The sequence below is a fragment of the Ovis aries genome, chromosome 8, assembly GCF_016772045.2.
Source record: "Ovis aries strain OAR_USU_Benz2616 breed Rambouillet chromosome 8, ARS-UI_Ramb_v3.0, whole genome shotgun sequence".
Taxonomy (NCBI): Eukaryota; Metazoa; Chordata; class Mammalia; order Artiodactyla; family Bovidae; genus Ovis; species Ovis aries.
Window position 1 is genome coordinate 82,478,575 of NC_056061.1, and position 20,603 is coordinate 82,499,177.

Sequence of the window (20,603 nt, forward strand, 5' to 3'; positions counted from 1 at the left end):
GAGAGCTAGGGGGGTAGCCAATTAAGAGATGAGGGTCTTCCCAGCAGTCCTTCTGAGGCTGTTATTCACCCTGATGCCTTTCAGGTTGTGACCCCACACTCTCCAATTCGAGGAGAAACCTGGGGGTTAAAGACCATGAGATGGCTCTGGCGTTCCATGAAGAAGCTTCATAATACCATCCAGTCCAGACAGGGGCAAAGACACCTTCACCAAAATAAAACCTATCTCATTCCTGCACAAGAAATAGGATCAAAGTTAGCTTAAAAAATTTACAACTTCTGACATGTCCCACTTCACAGATGGGAAGCACAGAGCTGCCCTGGCCAATGGCTTCCTGCAACTCAGAAAAAGGTGGCAGATACTGGCTTTGCTACTGGTCAAGGCCTTTGTCTGAAGAAAAAGACGCCTGTCCTAACAGGACTTTAGCCCTCGCTCACCCTTTCGGCTGGATGTCACAGGGAGCAGTTGCCGTGGGCGGAGTTCCTCACGCTGGCCCCCAGCATCATGGCAAGCAGTGACCTGGAAACCCACAGCACAGAAAAGAATTGGCGAGGCAACAGGGTGGCGAGGTAGATGGCTGCTGCCCGCAGATCATGAGTCCCCTTGGACTATGCCAGTCAGGTAAACTGCTTCATTTGCTGATCTTACACTACTTTGTGACAGGACTCAGCCTGTTGTTATTGCGTCAGAATCATCACATGTCCACTTCTTATTTTTAAATGTTAACTTTGTCCTTTTAAAAGCTTTATATTACAGAAAAATTTTTAAAATATTAGCCATCACTTCACGATCCTCACCCCAAAATCAGAATTTTGGTGTATTTTGGGCAAATCTCTGGTGTGTTCTGCAGTTCCGTGGATGTCCCCTGGCCCAGTGAAACATTCCAGGCAGTCAGCAACTTAGGCTCCCATCCCACCTTGTGACACACACATACACCTCCTGGTTGCCAACATGCTTGCTCCCCAGTAGCCCATGCCTCATAAGACCTGCAGACCTGGAGAGAATCACCACTTGGCTTAATTCAGAACCCAGCTCACCATGAACTCTACATTCTTTAAAGGGTGCAGTCCACAGTCATTCCCTCCCTGCCTTGAGTCCAGAGGATGGAATATGGATCCATTTTCCCTTATGTATATATTACGTTACTTAATTTCTTTTTCCTTGACCCTGTGCTTTAAGTCATTTCAACTTTGGGGTCTCAGAAGACCAACAGCCTTCACAGCAAGTACCCAAACTCTCCTTCCAGTTTTACCACCCTGCCTTCTTTGCAACCACCGATCCTCTGTTTCAAGATAGAATTGTTCTTTTTGAACTTAACAACTGTGCCTGGTTTCTCTGGCTTCCAACTGTCATCTCGCTTTAAAAGATTTCATTCTGGGCTCAGGTTACTCAAGTTGCTAGTTCTGCCTGTTGTAGGCAATCCCAGAAGCAGACCTAGTCTTAGCTAGGTCCTGGGGTGACTGTAATGGTAGTATCTGCTGGTGGTGTGATATATGCAGTTTTCTATGTTGCCCAGTGTTGACTTAAAAAATCACAAATTTTGATGACTGCACTTTGCCTTAATATCATGTCATTTACTTAGCCATTTTTACTCAGCCATTTTCCTACTGCTGGAATTTAGGTGGTTTCCAGTATTTTGATTATCTAAATAATACAATGATGAATAACTTGTACAGAGGATTTGGGATTATTTCCTTAAGAAACATTCCTACATATAGATTCACTGACTTAATATTTTTATGGTCCTTGATATATGTTTCTGAAATTGGCACATGAGTTTGAGCAAACTCCAGGAGATAATAAAGGATAGGGAAGCCTGACGTGCTGCAGTCCATGGGGTCACAAAGAGTTGGACACGACTGAGTGACTGAACAACAACAAAATGATGGCAACAACTGAAAGTCCATCAGCAACGTCTAAGTGTACCAGTTCCACAGTACACTGACCAGAGCGTCTTCATTTCATTGTTCAACTGTATTAGATATGGGTTAGCGTTTGGGGAGATAAACACAAAATCCTTGCGGCCACAGTGCTCAGATTCCAGGGCAGAAAAGAGATGTCAACATGATAAGTATCATAAATGTAAGTATTTGTAACATGCCACGTGAAAGAGGAGGGAAGGATGTCCCTGGTGGTACAGTGGATGGGAGTCCGCGTGCGCCAGTGCAGGGGACATGGGTTCGATCTGCAGGAGAGCAGATCCCATAGAACCTGGCAGTTTTCTGGTGGGGTATCTGAATTTTATCACAGAGTCAATGAGAAGCCACAGAAAAGTTTTAAGCAAAATAATTTCATGATTTGTCTTCATTTATTCTGATAAATGAATCTCTGGTATCTATTTAGAAGGGTCAAGGGAACAATTGGCAGGAGTTTGAACTGGAGTAGGGGTGGACCAAAGGCAGAAATCTGGGTAAAAAGTTGTCTCAACATAACCAGATGAAAAATGAGGGGGTCTCAACTACTGAGGTTGCAATAGATGGAAAATAGAAAAACAAAGGAATCTAGCAGGTTGAGTTGACAGGAGCTAGTAAGTGGTGGTGTTTGGGAGGAAAGAGAGGGGATTGGTCAACCCATTCACCAAGACAAGCAAGAGAAGAAGGGTCAAGGAAGAGCATTGTTTGATTTTAGAGTGTAGAAGTTGAGTCCATGCAAGTAGCAAGGAAAAAAAAATAGGGTCGTGATAGAAATTTGGTCATTTGTATAGGAGGTAGCTACAGCTTTCACTATTCTCTCTTACTAATTATCTCACACATCCTTTGCCTTATTTATCTTCCAGGATCTTAATGTTTTTCTGATACATTTGGATGAACTTATTTTATAATAAGGGCCTCCCAGGTGCCACAATGGTAAAGAATCCGCCTGCTAGTGCAGGAGACAGCAGGTTCAATCCCTGGGTAGGGAATATCCCCTGGAGTAGGCAATGGTAACCTACTCCAGTATTTTTGCCTGGAAAATTCCATGGACAGAAGAGCCTGGCTGGCTACAGTCCATGGGAGTGCAAAGAGTCAGACGCAACTGAGCATGCATGCATTTTATAATATTGTCTCTCATACTGGTTGAAAACTAGGTGTCTTTTTAAATTGTTCATTTCTATTTTTAATCCTTTCATATTGAGCAAAAACAAAGATTTGATAAATTATTTTTGTCAATGGGAATAATAAGTAATGTGAGCAGTAAATATGGAGACAGATAGGAAATAACCATCAACATATTTTAACCAAAAAAAGCAGGAGAGATGAAGATTTACAGTATACATTTTACATTTAGCCACAAAAGAGAACAAATCAACATGGAGTGACACCAGTTCAGGGCATAGAACCAAAGGTGTTGCCGGCAAGTTGGATCCTGTATTCTCAATCAAGGGGTGGCACACTGAGATAGGAGTTTATGGAGCAATCAGACAATAACATGACAACCTACAGCTTGCTTCTCTCACCTTACTTCTCTCGTGGTATCATTGGCCCCACACACAGGGGTCCCTGGACCTTCACTTCATTTTTATTCCTCTGCTCCAGTGGGTATATCCCTTTGCTCCTCCAGTGGTGTCTAATGATGTGGAAAGTTTGGATAAGGAGGTAGGACCATGGACTACTTGTATTTTAATAGAAGATTCTTTCCTGAGCAAAGTTTTCATCTAAACATTGTATGTTATATATATATACATATATATGTATTAATGAGAAATAAAAATTTATATGTATCTTGGGCTTCCCTGGTGGCTCAGATTGTAAAGAATCTGTCCGCAATGCAGGAGACTTGCGTTTAATCCCTGGGTCGGGAAGATCCCCTGGAGAAGGAAACAGCAACCCACTCTAGTATTCTTGCCTGGAGAATCCCAAGGACAGAGGAGCCTGGAGAGCTACAGTCTATAGGGTCGCAAAGACTTTACAGATCAAACAAAATTTCAAGATTAGAAACATATATTAACTTCTAGTTCTGTTTAGTAAAAGTTGTAGGACAACATCACTCTAACAATGAGGAGAAGGGATCTAAAGTTAAAAAAAAAATCATGTGTTTTATAAACTCATCAGGCAGCTCAGGTCACAAAGAAACCTAAAGGAACTAAATTCCAGGAAATGATGCGTGCTTCTGAGGACGAAAGAGACCTATGACCACTTTCACTCTCTGCATAGTGACCAGAGCAGGAGGAACCTGCCATAGATGCAGAAGTCAGCCCAAGTTTGCACAAACTTTGATGGCCATGTGTGGCCTGGCACCACGGGCTGAACTCCATTCACCCATCAAATCTGTGCCCATCTACAGGCCTTCACCAAAGTGCCCAAGGGCAAGAAGCTGGAGGCTGAGGGCAGGAAAGGAAATTGAGAAAGATCCTGCTGAAGCATCTGGGCCTGCACATGGCACAATCTGTGACCCTCCAAAGGCTGGGGGCAGGCAGATGAGTGTAGTGGCCTGAAAAACTGGGCGAGGGCAGCAGGATGAAGAGAGGCCCCTAACATAGAGACCCAGGAACAGGACTTAAGGAGAGGGCCCTCCAGGAGCCCCAAGGTGAGCAGCAGGCTGCTGTTTAACTTACAGCACACACATCTGCAGTTCAGGAAGGAGGATACACATGTCTCTCTATGTATATATATATATATATATATATATATATATATATGTGTGTGTGTGTGTGTGTGGGTGTGTGTGTGTGTGTGTGTATGTATATATATATATATATATATATGAAGGATGGGGGCTTTCCAGGTGACTCAGTGGTAAAGAATCCACCTGCAATACAGGAGACCCAGGTTCGATCCCTGGGACAGGACAATCCCTTGGAGAAGGAAATGACAATTCACTCCAGAATTCTTACCTGGAAAGTCTCATGGAGAGAGGAGCCTGGTGGGTACAGTCCATGGGGTTCCTAGAGTCAGACATGACAAAACCACAACCATATACATAGGATATATGTATAAAAGAAATACATACATATAACATCAATAATGTTCAAACTACCATACCATTGCACTCATCTCACATGCTAGTAAAGTAATGCTCAAAATTCTCCAAGCCAGGCTTCAACAGTACTTAAACTGTGAACTGCCAGATGTTCTAGCAGGATTTAGAAAAGGCAGAGGAATCAGAGATCAAATTGCCAACATCCATCGGATCATCAAAAAAGCAAGTGAGTTCCAGAAAAGCATCTATTTCTGCTTTATTGGCTATGCAAGAGCCTTTGACTGTGTGGATCACAACAAACTTCAAGAGATGGGAATACCAGACCACCTGACCTGCCTCCTGAGAAATCCATATGTAGATCAAGAACCAACAGTTAGAACTGGACATGGAACAACAAACTGGTTCCAAATTGGAAAAGGCTGTGTATTATCATCCTGCTTATTTAGCTTATATGCAGAGTACATCATGAGAAATGCCGGGCTGGATCAAGCACAAGCTGGAATCAAGATTTCCGGGAGAAAAATATCAATAACCTCAGATATGCAGATGACACCACACTTATGGAAGAAAGTGAAGATGAACTAAAGAACCTCTTGATGAAAGTGAAAGAGGAGAGTGAAAAAGTTGGCTTAAAACTCAACATTCAGAAAACTAAGATCATGGCATCCAGTCCGATCACTTCATGGCAAACAGATGGGGAACAATTGATACAGTGACAGACTTTATTTTGGGGGGCTCCAAAATCACTGCAGGTGGTGACTGCAGCCATGAAATTAAAAGGCGCTTGCTCCTTGGAAGAAAAGCTATAACCAACCTAGACGGCATATTAAAAAGCAGAGACATTACTGACAAAGGTCCTTCTAGTCAAAGCTATGGTTTTTCCAGTAGTCTTATATGGATTTGAGAGTTGGACCATAAAGAAAGCTGAGTGCCAGGGAATTGATGCTTTTGAACTGTGGAGTTGGAGAAAACTCTTGAGAGTCCCTAGGACTGCAAGGAGATCCAACCAGTCCATCCTAAAGGAAATCAGTCCTGAATATTCATTGGAAGGACTGATGCTGAAGCTGAAACTCCAATACTTTGGTCACCTGATGAGAAGAACTGACTCATTTGAAAAGACTCTGATACTGGGAAAGATTGAAGGCAGGAGGAGAAGGGGACAACAGAGGATGAGATGGTTGGATGGCATCACCGATTTGATGGACATGAGTTTGAGCAAGCTCCGGAAGTTGGTGATGAACAGGGAAGCCTGGCATGCTGCAGTCCATGGGGTTGCAAAGAATCGGATATGACTGAGCAACTGAACACCAATAATATATAACAAGAATAATACATCATGACCAATTGAACAATACTTGAAAATCAATCAGTGTTGGGAATTCCCTGGCGGTCCAGTGGTTAGGACTCTGTGCTTTCATTGCTAGGGTCCAGCTTCGATCCCTGGTTGGGGAACTAAGAAAAATGAAAATAAGTCAGTGTAATTTATAACTCACTGCATTAACAGAATACAGAAGAAAAACCATATGAGCACTAAATATATGCAAAAGGGTATTTAATAAAATTTAACACTCATTCATCATAAAACTCTCCACAAACTAGGAAAATATGGGAACATCCTCAGTATGATAAATGCATCTATTGAAATAAGTACAATTTACATATAATAGCAAAGACTGAATGCTATGCTATGCTATGCTAAGTCACTTCAGTCGTGTCCGACTCTATGTGACCCCATAGACGGCAGCCCACCAGGCTCCCACATCCCTGGGATTCTCCAGGCAAGAACACTGGAGTGGGTTGTCATTTCCCTCTCCAAGCATGAAAGTGAAAAGTGAAAGTGAAGTCGCTCAGTTGTGTCCGACTCTTAGTGACCCCATGGACTGCAGCCCACCAGGCTCCTCCATCCATGGGATTTTCCAGGCAAGAGTACTGGAGTGGGGTGCTATTGCCTTCTCCGAAAGACTGAATACTTGCACCCTAAAACTAGGAACAAGCAAGAATATCCACTATTACCACTCTTTGTTATTTTTGGTTGTTTGTATCTGACTCTTTTGAAACCCCATGAACTGTAGCCCACCAGGCTTCTCTGTCCATGGGATTTTCCAGGCAAGAACACTGGAGTGGGTTGCCATCTCCTTCTTCAGGGGATCTTCCCCACCCCAGAGATTGAACCCCCATCTCCTGCATTGCAGGCAGATTCTTTACCACTGAGCCACTAGGGAAGCCCCTTTGCCATTCCTACCTAACATTATACTGGAAATTTTAGCTGAAGCAATTATTCAAGGAAAAGAAATCATAGGCATGCAGACTGTAAAGCAATAAGTAAACTGTTGTATTCACAAACAAGATGATGTGTATGTTGAAAACTTTGTGAGATATTTTAAAAAAACAACTAATAAATAAGCAGTCACAGGATGCTAGATGAATAAGCCAAAACCATTTTTTTTCCCTACATACTAGAAATGAAAAGCTGAAAAATGAAATTTTAGGAATGCCATTTCCAATAACATGAAAAATATAAGTTGCCTAGGAAATAGATCTGTTCCCGCATGCCTTGCAGTTTCCTCACACGTGAAATGAAGATGACAGGAGCCCTCCCTCATACGATTGTGAGAGTGAAATGAATAGCTGTATTTAAGTACCTAGAATATTGCCAGACAGGTCAAAAGTCTTCTGTAAATGTTAACCAAACTCTCAATGCAAACATCAATTATAGGGTAAATGGGAGATGTGACAGGGACCTTTTATTAATAAATCAGCACTTAATGCGAAATCTTTCTCCCTGCCATCCCTGCCACAAAAAAAGGAATTTGTGACTTACTGACCATGCAATACTGTGTTACAATTGTTAAAAATTTGAATCTTGACCAGGAGTTGGCTATCATGATACTGAATAAGTTATTCCAGCAGGAGGAGCCCTGACCAAGAGTTTTAAAAGCATAGACGCAACGCGCTTTTCTCTCTGCTTTGAGGACCCAGATTTCCACGCCCTCGAATTTGTTCTTCCTTGCTCCCTGTGTCACGTTAAGTGAAATAAAATGCTGTGACAAACTATATTCTTTTTTTCTCCTTAGAAGCAGTACATTGGAATAAATGAAGTAGATTTGGATTTCAGACAATTTCTACTGGAGAAATAAAGCAATTATCTTATATTGGCAAAAAAGCATAATTTCCTATTTTAATAACATTCCACATTTGGATATTACAAACAGTATCTATCTATCTATCTGTCTATCTATCTATCTATCTTTTCCTTCTTTTAAGACCACTGTATAGAAAGCTTTACAAAGGTTTTCTTGTCCTCAGACCTAAATTTACCCTTAAGTTTCCACACTCCCTTTACTATTAAGAAAAAAAAAAAGAGCCCCCCCCAAACACACTCTGGAAAGGTACACCTTCATCACCAAGGGCTATTTTTTGTAGCTGTGTTTTAATTTTTATTAAATTCAAAATATTTTTCCTATTTTATTTTGACTGGTTCTTAACCTATGTTGTCTTTAGAAGTAAGATATTTTTGTTTTTACTGAGGTATATTTGACAGTTAAGAGTTGTATATATATATATGTTTTTGGTGTACAATATGATTTGATAAACCTATATATTGTGAAATAATGCATTCAAGCTAACATATTCAACTCTTCAGATAGTTACCACTTTAGCAAGAGACTTTTTAAATAAGAGCGATCACTACAGGGAAAAGAGAGAGTGTTCCAGGGTAAAATTAATATTTTCTAAACTAATCTCTACATCCTAATATGTGGCAACATACCTAGCTTTGTTCCTAAAGCTCATTGCATGGTGCTAGCATTGCAAGTTCTCACATGTTTTCATTTATCTCATAGTTGCCCTTGAAGAGCCTGATTTAAAATCAAGTCAATGAAAGAGGATATGTCTCACGATTTCAGGTTGCTAAGCAGCAAGTCTACTTTCCATAGCATCTCTTCTTTGGTTCAGGAGATGCTAGAAGGTTAGCAAAAAGTATGTACCATTTAACACAAAAATATATATAATATTTAGTTATAATGATCATATTTAATATACACTATATTGATTATATTCATATATAACAAACAGATCTATTTTTCAATAGAAAAGTTTCTAGGAAAACTATCCCTTCTGTGGACTTTGTGTTGTCTTATTTCTCCAAACCAACTGTCTATTCAATCTTGCAACCTTATTAAGACAAATGATATTTAGAATTCTCCTTTAGAGAAATGTCAATGCATACGTTCTCTCTAATCTCTAAAAATGTTCATATAAGACTTAAGTTTTTCAGGAGTTACCTGGTGGCCTAGTGATTAGGATTCTGGGCTTTCAGTGCCCGTGGACTAAGTTCAATCCCTGATGAGAGAACTGAGATCCCGCAAGTTGTGCAACATGGCCAAAAAAGGAAAAAAGATATGTTTTTCTTAAAACTAATGTCAAAAACAAATATCTTTCTTATTGTCATGCCAATTGATATTCATTATTATCACTGTATGTGTTTAGGGTTGCAAGGCCAGAACACCAGAAGTTGATGACTTCCTGTAGGGTAGCTTGCCTATTACCACATGTACTTAAGTTATAATGATTACTTTGGGATGTGATGAAAACCATTAAAAGATATGGATTTCTCATCTCATATACTTCTTAAAATAATAAAAGATAAAAACAGTACTCATTATTAAAATAGATAAATGTAGAATCTTAGCTACTGTATCTAATCACTCATTTTAAAGATCAGAGAATAAAAAGATAAAACTCATGGTCCGACCACCTTTCTAAGCTGAACCTTCTCTACCACCTCTCACAAGCCTGCCAAGTGATTGCCCAGTCTACTTATTCTTTAATGCCTCCAGTTATTCCTTTACTCAAAATATCCAGAAATAAATACTAGTTAACATGTGAACCATAATGGCAACCCACTCCAGTATTCTTGCCCAGAGAATCCCAGGGACGGCGGAGCCTGGTGGGCTGCCGTCTATGGGGTTGCACAGAGTCGGACACGACTGAAGCGACTTAGCAGCAGCAGCAGCAGCAGCAGCAACGTGTGAACCTTCCCCACAAATACTTAGTGTTATTCTATTCCAAACTATTATAGTTTCCACATGAACACAATATTTTCATGCATCATCTGTCCATCCATTGATTTGTTTGTTCATTCATTCATCCATATGTAACTGATGAACTGTGGTGTTGGAGAAGACTCTTGAGAGTCCCTTGGACTGCAAGGAGATCCAACCAGTCCATCCTAAAGGAAATCAGTCCTGAATATTCATTGGAAGGACTGATGCTGAAGCTGAAACTCCAATACTTAGGCCACCTGATGCAAAGAACCAGCTCATTGGAAAAGACCCTGATGCTGGGAAAGACTGAAGGCAGGAGGAGAAGGGGACGGCAGAGGATGAGATGGTTGGATGGCATCACCGATTCGATGGACATGAGTTTGAGTAGGCTCCGGGAGTTGGTGATAGACAGGGAAGCCTGGCGTGCTGCAGTCCATGGGGTCGCAAAGAGTTAGACATGACTGAGCCACTGAACTGAACTAATTCCTACCTGCTACCATTCCAGGCACTGGAGACAGGCATACAATAGTAAATATGAAATTTTCTCTTTTTTCTGCTAAAGTAAAAAATTTTCTGATACTTACTTAGAGCTTCAACACTTCAAGGTAACCCCGCATCTATTATATGTTAACGTTGTTGTTATTTTAGTCCCTAAGTGGTGTCCAGCTCTTTGAGACCCCATGCATTGTAGCCCACCAGGCTCCTCCATCCTTGGGATGCTCCAGGCAAGAATATTGAAGTGGGTGATTCCTGTCTCCAGGGGATCTTCCCGACCCAGGGATTGAACCCTGGCCTTCTGCATTGGCTGGAGAATTCTTTACCACTCAGCCACCAGGGAAGGTAATGTTAACATTAACTGTAGTATTTAAAGGCTTTAAAAAATGAAATTTATTTTGTACTCCTTTAGCAGTCCCATGTAGGTATTTCTCATTGGCAATCAACTCTCTATCATAAGTGATTCAGAAATCCAGGCTCTTTGCATCTGGTGGCTTTGTTCCCTGGGGCCTCATGTTCTTTGTGTTGAGCTGGCATCCAGGGGAAGAGACAGGATGGAGAAACACACCCATTTCTTAACTGCCTTGGTCAGAAGTGACGCATGTTTACTTCTCACATTCTACTGGTGAGCATCAGGCATATGGCCCCACTTAGGCAGAACGGGGTTCTGGGAAATGTGGTTCCTGGGTGGGAAGAGACTTCCTAGTTGCAGCCCTATCACGTGATAAGGCTTTCGGTGGACAACTAGCCATCTCTGCAACAATATCCCAAACTCTTGCATTATTTTGCAGGTGTGAGTAAGGTTACTGCAGTAAAATCAATGGGGATCACTTACCTATTTCAATGTAATGTTCAATGTAAGATTGCTAGTTCAATCTCTTCTATAGTCTTGTGCTTAAACGGTGAACGCTTCAGTCTTTCGGAGCTTTGGAGGTTATTTTTTGTTTTGGTTGTGCTGGGTCTTCACTGCTGTGCTCCGTCCGGCTCTCTCTGCTTAGGGTGGGTGGGGCTACTTTCCAGTTGCAGTGAGGGGCCTTCTGTCACCACGGCTTCTCTTGCTGCAGAGCACGGGCTTTAGGCTGGGGTACGTGGGTTTAGTAGCCCCATAGCATGTGGAATCTTCCTGGACCAGGGGTTGAACCCCTGTCCCCTGCATTGGCAGGTGGACTCTTAACCACTGGACTACTAGGGAAGTCCTCTAGTTTTTAATATAACAAAAGTTATTTTTTTTAATTTTTATTTATTTATTTATTTTTATAACAAAAGTTATTAAGTATCTAATAAGTGATTCTCATTGGAGCAGTGCTTAATTATATAGGCATGATGATATTTGTATTCATCTGTCTTATTGCTAAACATCAGTTTAATCAGTCTCTGATTCTCCAAATTTGCCATTTTAAATCTAAGCTTTTTACTGAACTAAACTGAAAATGGCTAGCATTTACATAAAAATTATTATTTTACAAAATAGAGACTGTAATGGTTTAAGTTCATAGTCTTAGTCAAGAGATTTGCTTTCCTAAATGTGTGTGAGTTCTCGTATATTCTCACTGTGATTTGGCTGTCTCTTCGGCATCTGCTTTTTTAGAGTGCTGATGATTTCTGTTAACTTCCTGAATGACAGCTTTATCACATTTTTATTCTCTATTCTTTTTTAAGTTCTGTCTCGGGGCTTCAGGGTCTTCATTTGGTAGATAATGTCACTGATCCTGTTTATGGAAACGTGAGCAAAATGGATGTAAAGGTCATTGAAGTCAGACTTCCCTGACAGCCCAGTGGTTAAGAATCCAAGGTACACCGGTTTGATCCCTGGTCCAGGAAGATCCCACATGCCTTGGGGCAACTAAGCCCATGTTCGACAACTACTGAGCTTGTGCTCTAGAGCCCAGGAGCTGGAACTACTGAAGTCTGAATGCCCTAGAGCCTGTGCTTTGCAAAAAGAGAAGTCACCGCAATAAGAAACCCACACACCGCAACGAAGAGTAGCCCACGCTCGCCACAACCAGAGAAAGCTCACGTGCAATAACAAAGACCCAGTGCAGCCAAAAAATAAAATAAAAATAATATATATATTTTTTAAAAGGTCATTGAGGTCCTCAGAGCTAAATGTAAATTACAATGGTTGGGAAGATTGTTTCAGCTGGTAAGAGGAAATTCAACCAAAAACTGTTTATGCAAGAAGGGGATTTATTATCTCAGAGAGTAAGTAAGACTTTTAAAGATGGTGAAAGCTTGTAGAATACATAGTAGGGTTGGAGCTTCAGAGGGTCAAAGCGGCCTCACAGACTCTCTGCCCTACCTTCCTGGCTGTGTGACTGACTCCTCATGGTCACAAGATGGCAGCAGCAGCAGCAGCCACAGTATCCTTGCCCCAAGGAGAAGCCCTCAGACTTTCTCAGGATTTATCCTTTACATTCTTAAGAATTAAGAACTCCAAAGAGCTTTAAAAAATAATAATATGGGTTAGAGCTATCGATGTCTGTGTGTGTGTGTGCTCAGTTGCTCAATCATATCTGATTCCTGGCCACCCCATGGACTGTAGCCCGCCAGGCTCCTCTGTCCAGGGGATTTTCCAGGCAGGAATACTGGAGTGGGTTGCCATTTCCTTCTCCAGGGGAATCTTTCTGACTCAGGGATCAAACCCACATCTCCTGCATTGGCAGGTGGAGTCTTTACCACTGAACCACCTCTATGTTTACCATTCATATAAATTAAAATAGGAATTTAAAAAACATGTATTAGTTCTTAACAATACATCTTTATATGTTGATAAAAATCACACATATTTTATGGAAAAACCAACTATGTTTTCCAAAACAACAACAACAAAATCTTGTAGGAAGAGTGGCATTGTTTTTATTTTTTATGTATTTGCTTTTTTTTTAAAAAAAACAAATCTCTGTAATGTGTTTTTTATTAGAGAACAAGTGGGCTCTCATGTCTGCTTTGGCACCCAATCTGTTGTGGAATCGACATTTCCTGGAACCTCTAGAGAAGACCAGTGTACATTTATGAGAGAATGAGAACAAAAATGTAAATGATGTTTTAGTATTATTAATAAAACAGAGCCCACAGACTCCCTAGAAGAATGTCCTTATATTTCTTTTTAGGAGCTAAGTAGCTGTTTTCAAAGGCTTCCCTAGCAGACTAGCACTCAGGTTTAACTGGCCAGAATGGGATCACTTGCCTATTTCTAAGGGAAGAGAGTAGAATGGTCAAGATTGCCTTAAGAGCAGTGATTCTTCCGTGTGCCTCAGATCACCTGTGGGGTGTCTTACCACACAGGATGCCCAGCCCCCAATGCTAGGGTTTCCATTAGGAAGTTTGAGGTGGATCTAGAAGGTGTGTTTCTGACAACTCGAAGGTGCCACGGTGGCTGACCTGGCATCCACCGTGTGAACCAGTGGCTGAGACCCCGGTGTGGGTGGGCTGAGGCCAGGCTTCTGGGAGCACCGGTCTGTGGAGGACGGGGAGGATGTGGACAGGCTTAACACACGGGGCTCTTGTTAGCGAGCAAGAGGGGAGAAAGGTGGTTGGTTCAACCGTGTTTGCTGTGTTTATATTCTCAGAAGATTTATGGCAGACCTCTGCAGAATAGACAAGTACTTGAACACGGGTCCTGTTAGTGATTTCGTCCTGGCGACCAAGTATATTTTGGATTCATGGTCAAGGGAAGAAAAGGGTGAGTAAGGGAGCAGGGACACAGAAAACGAAAGGATGGGGTGGAGGCAGAAACATGCTTTTAAAATGCTCGTCCCTCTTCTACTGCCTTCCCAGCTTAACAAATGTAATTTGGGTGAATTGGATGTGGAGAAACTAAGGCTCAGGGTTAAAGAAGCCACATGCCAATACTGGAGATGGGAGCTGAATTCCTGGATCAGGAAGATCCCTTGGAGACAGAAAAGGCAACCCTCTTCAGTATGCTTGCCTGAGAAATCCCATGGACAGAGGAGCCTGCGGGCTATAGTCCATAGGGTTGCAAGGAGTCAGACATGACTTAGCGACAAAACACACACATACACACCCTTTGCAAACTCATTTTGGCACTTTATACTTTAACAAGTCCACTGAGGTCTAAAACTACATGCAGCCAAGCCCCCACCCCTGTGCAGCCCGCCCTGTTCTTTCCTTTCATATGGCCCAGTCGAAAGAAATATTCCTGACAGGTTGGTATGAATAGTCCAAACTATAGACAAGTCGCAGGTTAGGACAGGGCCCTATGTCTTTCTATTAACAAATCTGTTCGAATGCGCTATGGAACTTTAGAGTCCAGAAGAACTAGGGACCAACACCGCCAGCCCCTTTTACAAGCTGAGCAGTGAAGGTTGGAGAAGTGGAGAATGAGTTCAAGCTCACTGTCACCAAGTGATGGTATGGAGATAACCCTGGGCCTTGTGACCATGTCTGTTCTTCTCATGTTCTGACTAGTTCTTCCACGTGGTGGCTACAGCAAAAGCCAAAAGAGGATATAACAACCAGGTTATATAGGCCAGAGTAACAGCTAAGTGTTTGAGGTGTCTGATGTTTGCGTGAAGTCACTTCTGCTGTTATATTTCGGATTACAGGATTACCCCCTGGTCATCCACAGTCCCAACACGACAGCCCTCAGCTCCCAGCTCCATGGCTCTCCTCCCCTGCAGTTTCCCAGGGGCAGCCAACCTCCTGAGGTTCGAGTCCAAACTGTCGAGCCCTGGGTGTGCGCGTAGCTGCCCCTGCCCGGCTCCAGGTGTGGCCACGATGCCATCTTCTCTGCTGTCTTGGTGCCTTCACTTTGGAGGCTCCCAGCCATGGGTGGCCTCTCATGGCCTTAATACAGAACCAGGAAAAAGTTGTAAAGGTCACTGACCTGAAATCACTCCTCTTCCTTCCCAGAGACCAATTCTGCATATCAAGAGGTGGGGCAGTTTTAGGACATCACCAGAAAAAAAAGCATCTGCTTGCCTCAGCAGTTGCTTATAGGGCCACTTTGGTGCCTTTGGAAGACCACTGACTCTTCTGCTTATAGAAAAATATTTGTACACAACTACAGTTACCTGCTCGGACAGGGTCTGGTCAGCACTCAGTGCTGCCTGAAGGCCCCTCAGCACTGGTAGGATTGGGAGTGAGAATGAAGCTTCAAGTGCAGGCAAAGTGTGTAGCTCACTCACCTCCTCTCTACTCCTGGATGTGGTGAAAGGGGTGATGATGAAAACTCTCTCTTCCTTTTCAAAGCCATTTTCTCCTGTTGCTCAGTTGCTAAGTTGTGTCTGACTCTTTGAGGCCCCATATTCTGCAGCATGCCAGGACTCCCTGTCCTTCACTGTCTCCCGGAGTTTACTCAAACTCCTGTCCACTGAGTCAATGATGCCATCCAACCATCTCATTCTCTACCACCTGCTTCTCCTCCCGCCCTCAATCTTTCCCAGCATCAGGGTCTTTTCCAATGAGTCGGCTCTTCCCATCTTTTCCTTTCCAGAGTGAGTTAAGCAGTACTTTTGGTCCTAGATGTTGCATCAGGCATTACCTTTGCTCTGGAGCACTTAGTGGGGTGAGGAAGAAAAAGCAGTGAGCCGAGCAGAGGCTCCAGGCTGTGGGGCTGAGAGAAGAGGAGGATCTCACAGTAGCTCCCTGAGTGTCCAGCCCAGCTCCCCAGAGTGAAAGGAGAAGCATGGGCAGGCTCCAGGCCACTTCACAAGGCTGCCACTTCCCTGATGGACCACCCAGTTAGAAGGCTCTTGCTTATCTGAATCAAGTTCTGCTTCCATATTGCACACACATCAGTTCTTGATTTGGACCATGTTTGGTCCAAAGTAGGATCTCAATAAATAATGAAAAAGGACTAGAACTCTCACCACATGATCATACTCACTAGCATAGTCTTCTGTTTCTTTTAGGTTAAACATTCCTATTTTCTTCAACAGCTTTGATAAAACAGTATAACATTATAATGGGCTCCTCAGATGGCTCACTGGTAAAGAATCCACCTGCCAATGCAGGAGCTGAAGGAGATATGGGTTTGATCGCTGGGTCAGGAACATCCTCTGGAGGAGGAGATAGCAACCCACTCCAGCATTCTTGCTGGGATAATCTTAGGGACAGAGGAGCCTGGGGTGCTACAGTCCATAGGGTGGCAAAGAGTCGGACACGACTGAAGCAACTAAGCTCGACTGCGCACATAACATTATAATAGGGCTTCCAGAGTCCTTCCATCCTGGTCACCTTTCACCGGTTGTGCTGCAACTTATCAAGGTCCTTCTCAAAATGTGACTGGTGGGACCCAGGGCAGAGAGAAACAGTCTGGCTGGGCTGACTCTGCAGAGGATAGTGGCCCATGGGTACACCTCCCCTAACTCTGAAGGCTACATTTCCCTAAGGAAGCCGAAGCTAGCACTGGCATTTTGGGCTCTTGGGACATACTGAAAGACAAAAGGCTTGCATCTTATTCTCCAAAGGCTCTAGCTCCTGTGCTATGGACATTTCCTGTCTCCCTCTATCTAGACCCAGGTTCCCATTCCCTGTGCTGAACGTCTTGGTGCAGAAGGGCTTGCAGCAGCAGAAACTCTGGGCTCTGGATTCTGCCCTGGTTAGGAAGGAGGGGAGATGCTGGGTGTAAGGCAGGCAGGAAGGAGGCCTTGAGGGGCGAGCTTCTGGATCTTCAGCATCTGGATGTCTAAGAGCAATGTGATGGGGAGGGAGGGGTGTAGAGAAACAGAGAGGGTGCAGAGACCCACCCAGGCACCCAGTTCTGATTTCTGATCCTTATGTCATCAGGCCCAGCCTTGGACCAGTACAGTTGTGCTCAGCCATCACACTAGCCGTGCTCTCCTTCACGGGTGCACAGCCAAACACTGATGAGTGTAATATATTTACATTGTCACGCAGTTGCCATAGTGATACCAGAGCCTATCAGATCCAGTTTGAGTTTTAAGCTCATTGTGTGACCCAAGTCAGGTACAAGGATAGTGTAACTTTCAAAGAAATGTCATGTATCTCTCAGAGCTTGCAGGTACTTGGTCAGGGTAGTAAGAAGTTTATCTCACACTTGAACCTAGAGCTAAAGGACAGCCAGTTAACAGAGTCACAATCACGAATGTCATAGGAGAGACACTTTCCTTTAGTAATTATCATTCAACAGTTATCAGGGATTGATTTAATTTCTTCAAGTGTGTTGCCGAATTGTCTAATATTTAAAAGTATTTTAAGCACAATAAGATGAGAATTGTTGGACCAGTGGATTCCAAAGGCCATTGGTAGGGTCCCTATTGCCAAATCTCCTTCTTAATTGCCCCCAGTTGCCTCAGATTTTAAATAATTGGTAATTTTTCATAAAAAGTTTGATTTTTGTTAAGCCTAAAATGCTGATTTACAACTGATTCAATAGACCTCTGTAGATTAGCCTTCAAGTTAAAATGTCTTTTTAAAAAATAATTAATTTGGCTGCGCCAGGTCTTTGTTTCGGCCTGCAAACTTAGTTGTAGCACATGGGATCCAGTTCCCCCTGCACTGGGAGTGCAGAGTCTTAGCCACTGAACGAGCAGGGAAGTTCCTCTCAAACGTCTTGAGGAAGCCATTTTCATCCTGAAAAGGCAGAGAGAGGGAATAGGGAAGGGGCTGGTGGAGGGGAGGGCAGGGAGACAAAGGACACCCACCCAGAGTGACAGGGAGCAGAAGGAACAGTAAGAACCAACAAGACGTAGCATTTGGCTTGTGATAAGTATTTAATAAACCTGAGCTATTATTTGGGGTTGAGTACCTATTTTATGTTATCAGGCACTATACCAAGTGCTTTACATAAATTATTTCATTTAATTCTTTCAGCAGCCCTGTGAGGTAGATGCTGTTACTTGAATGTACTGTTAAAGAAACAGTGGTAAGCATATTGTTCTTGTTAACACTTGTTCCTAAGCGGTAGAAGCAGGACTTCTATGAAGATACTTGCTTCGAAGATCATTTATATCGCTGCTCACGCAGTGGCAAACTACAGAGGTGAAAGTGAGGCCTGAGAGCCTTTGCAGTTTTGCTGAGAGCTAGCTGTACCTGTGCCCACAGTACTTGCATAAAAGAGAGTTTGCACATGTGAGCCATAAGGAAAACTATAGTATTATGACGAGTGGTTTCAAGGTTAATATTTTTTTCATTTCGCAGAAGAAAGAACACGCACGTTGTTCAGTCTTAATGGTATGTTAAATCATTGTTAGACTGTTACGTTCATTGCATTTGTTAAGTCAAGAAAGTTCTTCAACTGCATATTTTCGTCTTTACTCCTTTGGCTAATTCTTTAAGGTCTAATAGTCAGGGTAATATTTTTCAAAATTTTCTCCAGGTCCTGATTGCCTGATCCAAGTTAGTGCACACACATGCACGCACACACGTGTATGTGTGTGAGGAAGAGAAACAGACTTTTAAAAAATGTATATATTTTAAATAATTCTGGTTAGAGTCTGTACATTTTGAGAGTAAGGGTCATATTGTATATACTTCCTTTGGTTGCTCCACAGACTTCAGTATAAAATTTAGCCCTCAGTTGAAGCATAATACTCATTTCACTGAATGAGTATTATCTTTTATGTTAAAGGTATTCTAAGACTTAAATGTAGCTTTACTTCTGAAAGGTTTCAAAATTAATTTTAGGGATGTTACAAAATGTGTATGCTCATACTTCTCTTGAACACATTTTACTTATGTGCATATGATCGTGGGGCAAATATTGTTTAAAAATTAACTTTTAAAAATTTAAAACAATCTAGGCAGCACTTGCCAACATTTGTGAAATCATAGGCACGGAATTTCAGAATTTAAAGACTCTAGCCCAACCCTTCTTTTCTTTCTGACAACCAGAAAATCACAGACGCCAGAATTCTTAAAGCTGAAGCTGATTTGAAAAATTTGGCAAATAGGCAAAAATCGAAGAAAGCGGCAAGGCTTGTAAAGATTGGCTGCTACATTTAATTATACAGGGCATGTTCAGACACGACTGAGCAGACTATGCACGCAAGCAAGCTTCAAATAAAGAAAGAAAAGATGCCACTATCGTCTTTTTTTTTTTTTTTTTTAAGCTACACATACGTGAACAGTCACCCAACCATCAACGCTATTTCTGGGTACGTGATGGAAAATGAAGGACAGGTGTATCAAGTTTGTGTTCCTAGCAGGACATCAATTTAAGAGGGGGGGAAAGGCTCTGGATGCGTTTTCTCTGTGCGAGTTAAAATGAAGCTATCGTCTTTTCCCCATAAGACTCACTGAAAAAAAGAGATACAATGTCTCCGAAATCATCACCATCAAAGGCACTTCAGTGACTGTTTTCACGGAGACAGACGGTGGCTCCCTGCAAGAAGCAACGTGCGCTTTCTAGAGACTTTCAACTCCAGACCGAGTGTGACATCCACGTCCGGCTCAAATGAAGTTGAGACGGCACCCGAACCTATTCGGTTCCCGGCTTAGGAAGGATTCCCTCAAGGGAGCGCGGTTCAGACTGGACTAGGTCCCCGCTGTTTTCACTGCTGCCCAGGCGGTGAGACGGCTGCCGGAGGGACGCGGGCTGCGGGATCTGCGCGTGTGACACGTGCGTGGGGCTTGAGTGTGCGGGCCGGTGGGCTGTTCGGGGGTGCGTGTGTGAGCTGAGGGAGCGCCCGTGAGTGTGAGGGGCGGGGGCCGGCGAGTCTGCGGAGACGGGGGCTCCGCGCGTTGGCGGTAGGCGGCCGAAGAGCGCGAGGCCAGGCCGGCGAGGCCGGCGGCGCCCCTCGGCCCGGAGCCGGCGGGCGTCAACGGTCGGGACGCGGGTCCCCGGCGGTGAGGGGCGCGAGGGGGGCGCGCGAGGGCGCGAGGCCGGCCGGGGGGCGGCGCCTGCCAGCCGCCCGGGTCACGTGGCGCGGTCACGTGGCGCGGAGCCGGGCCCAGCGGCGGCGGCGGCGGCGGCAACGGCGGCAACGGCTGCTGAGGGAGGCGGAGACTCGGCGGAGACGCTGAGGGGAGGCGGCTGGCGGCGGCGGCGGCGGCGGCGGCGGCGCGGGGCTGCTGGAGGCGGAGAGGCGCGGAGGAGCGCGGGGCCGCCGCCACCGGCGCCTGGAGGTGAGGCGGGCGCCGGGCTGTTGTCACCGCCGTCCCGGCCCCGGGCGCTGCCGCCCTCGAGAGGAGGAGGCGGCGGCGGCGGGCCCCGAGCGCCGGCCGGAGCGCCCTCGGGAG

At 43.8% G+C, this 20,603-nt stretch overlaps 1 protein-coding gene across 2 annotated transcripts in view; it reads left to right on the top strand.

The window, feature by feature from the left end:
- The first annotated feature begins 20,365 nt into the window (after nucleotides 1–20,365).
- The window catches only part of TULP4 (TUB like protein 4), a 197,865-nt gene continuing 197,627 nt past the window's right edge, over nucleotides 20,366–20,603 (top strand). For both annotated transcript variants that reach the window (XM_060419298.1, XM_027972621.2), the window contains exon 1: nucleotides 20,366–20,489. The gene's annotated coding sequence lies outside the window, so the exon portion shown is untranslated. The remainder of the gene's footprint in view (nucleotides 20,490–20,603) is intronic.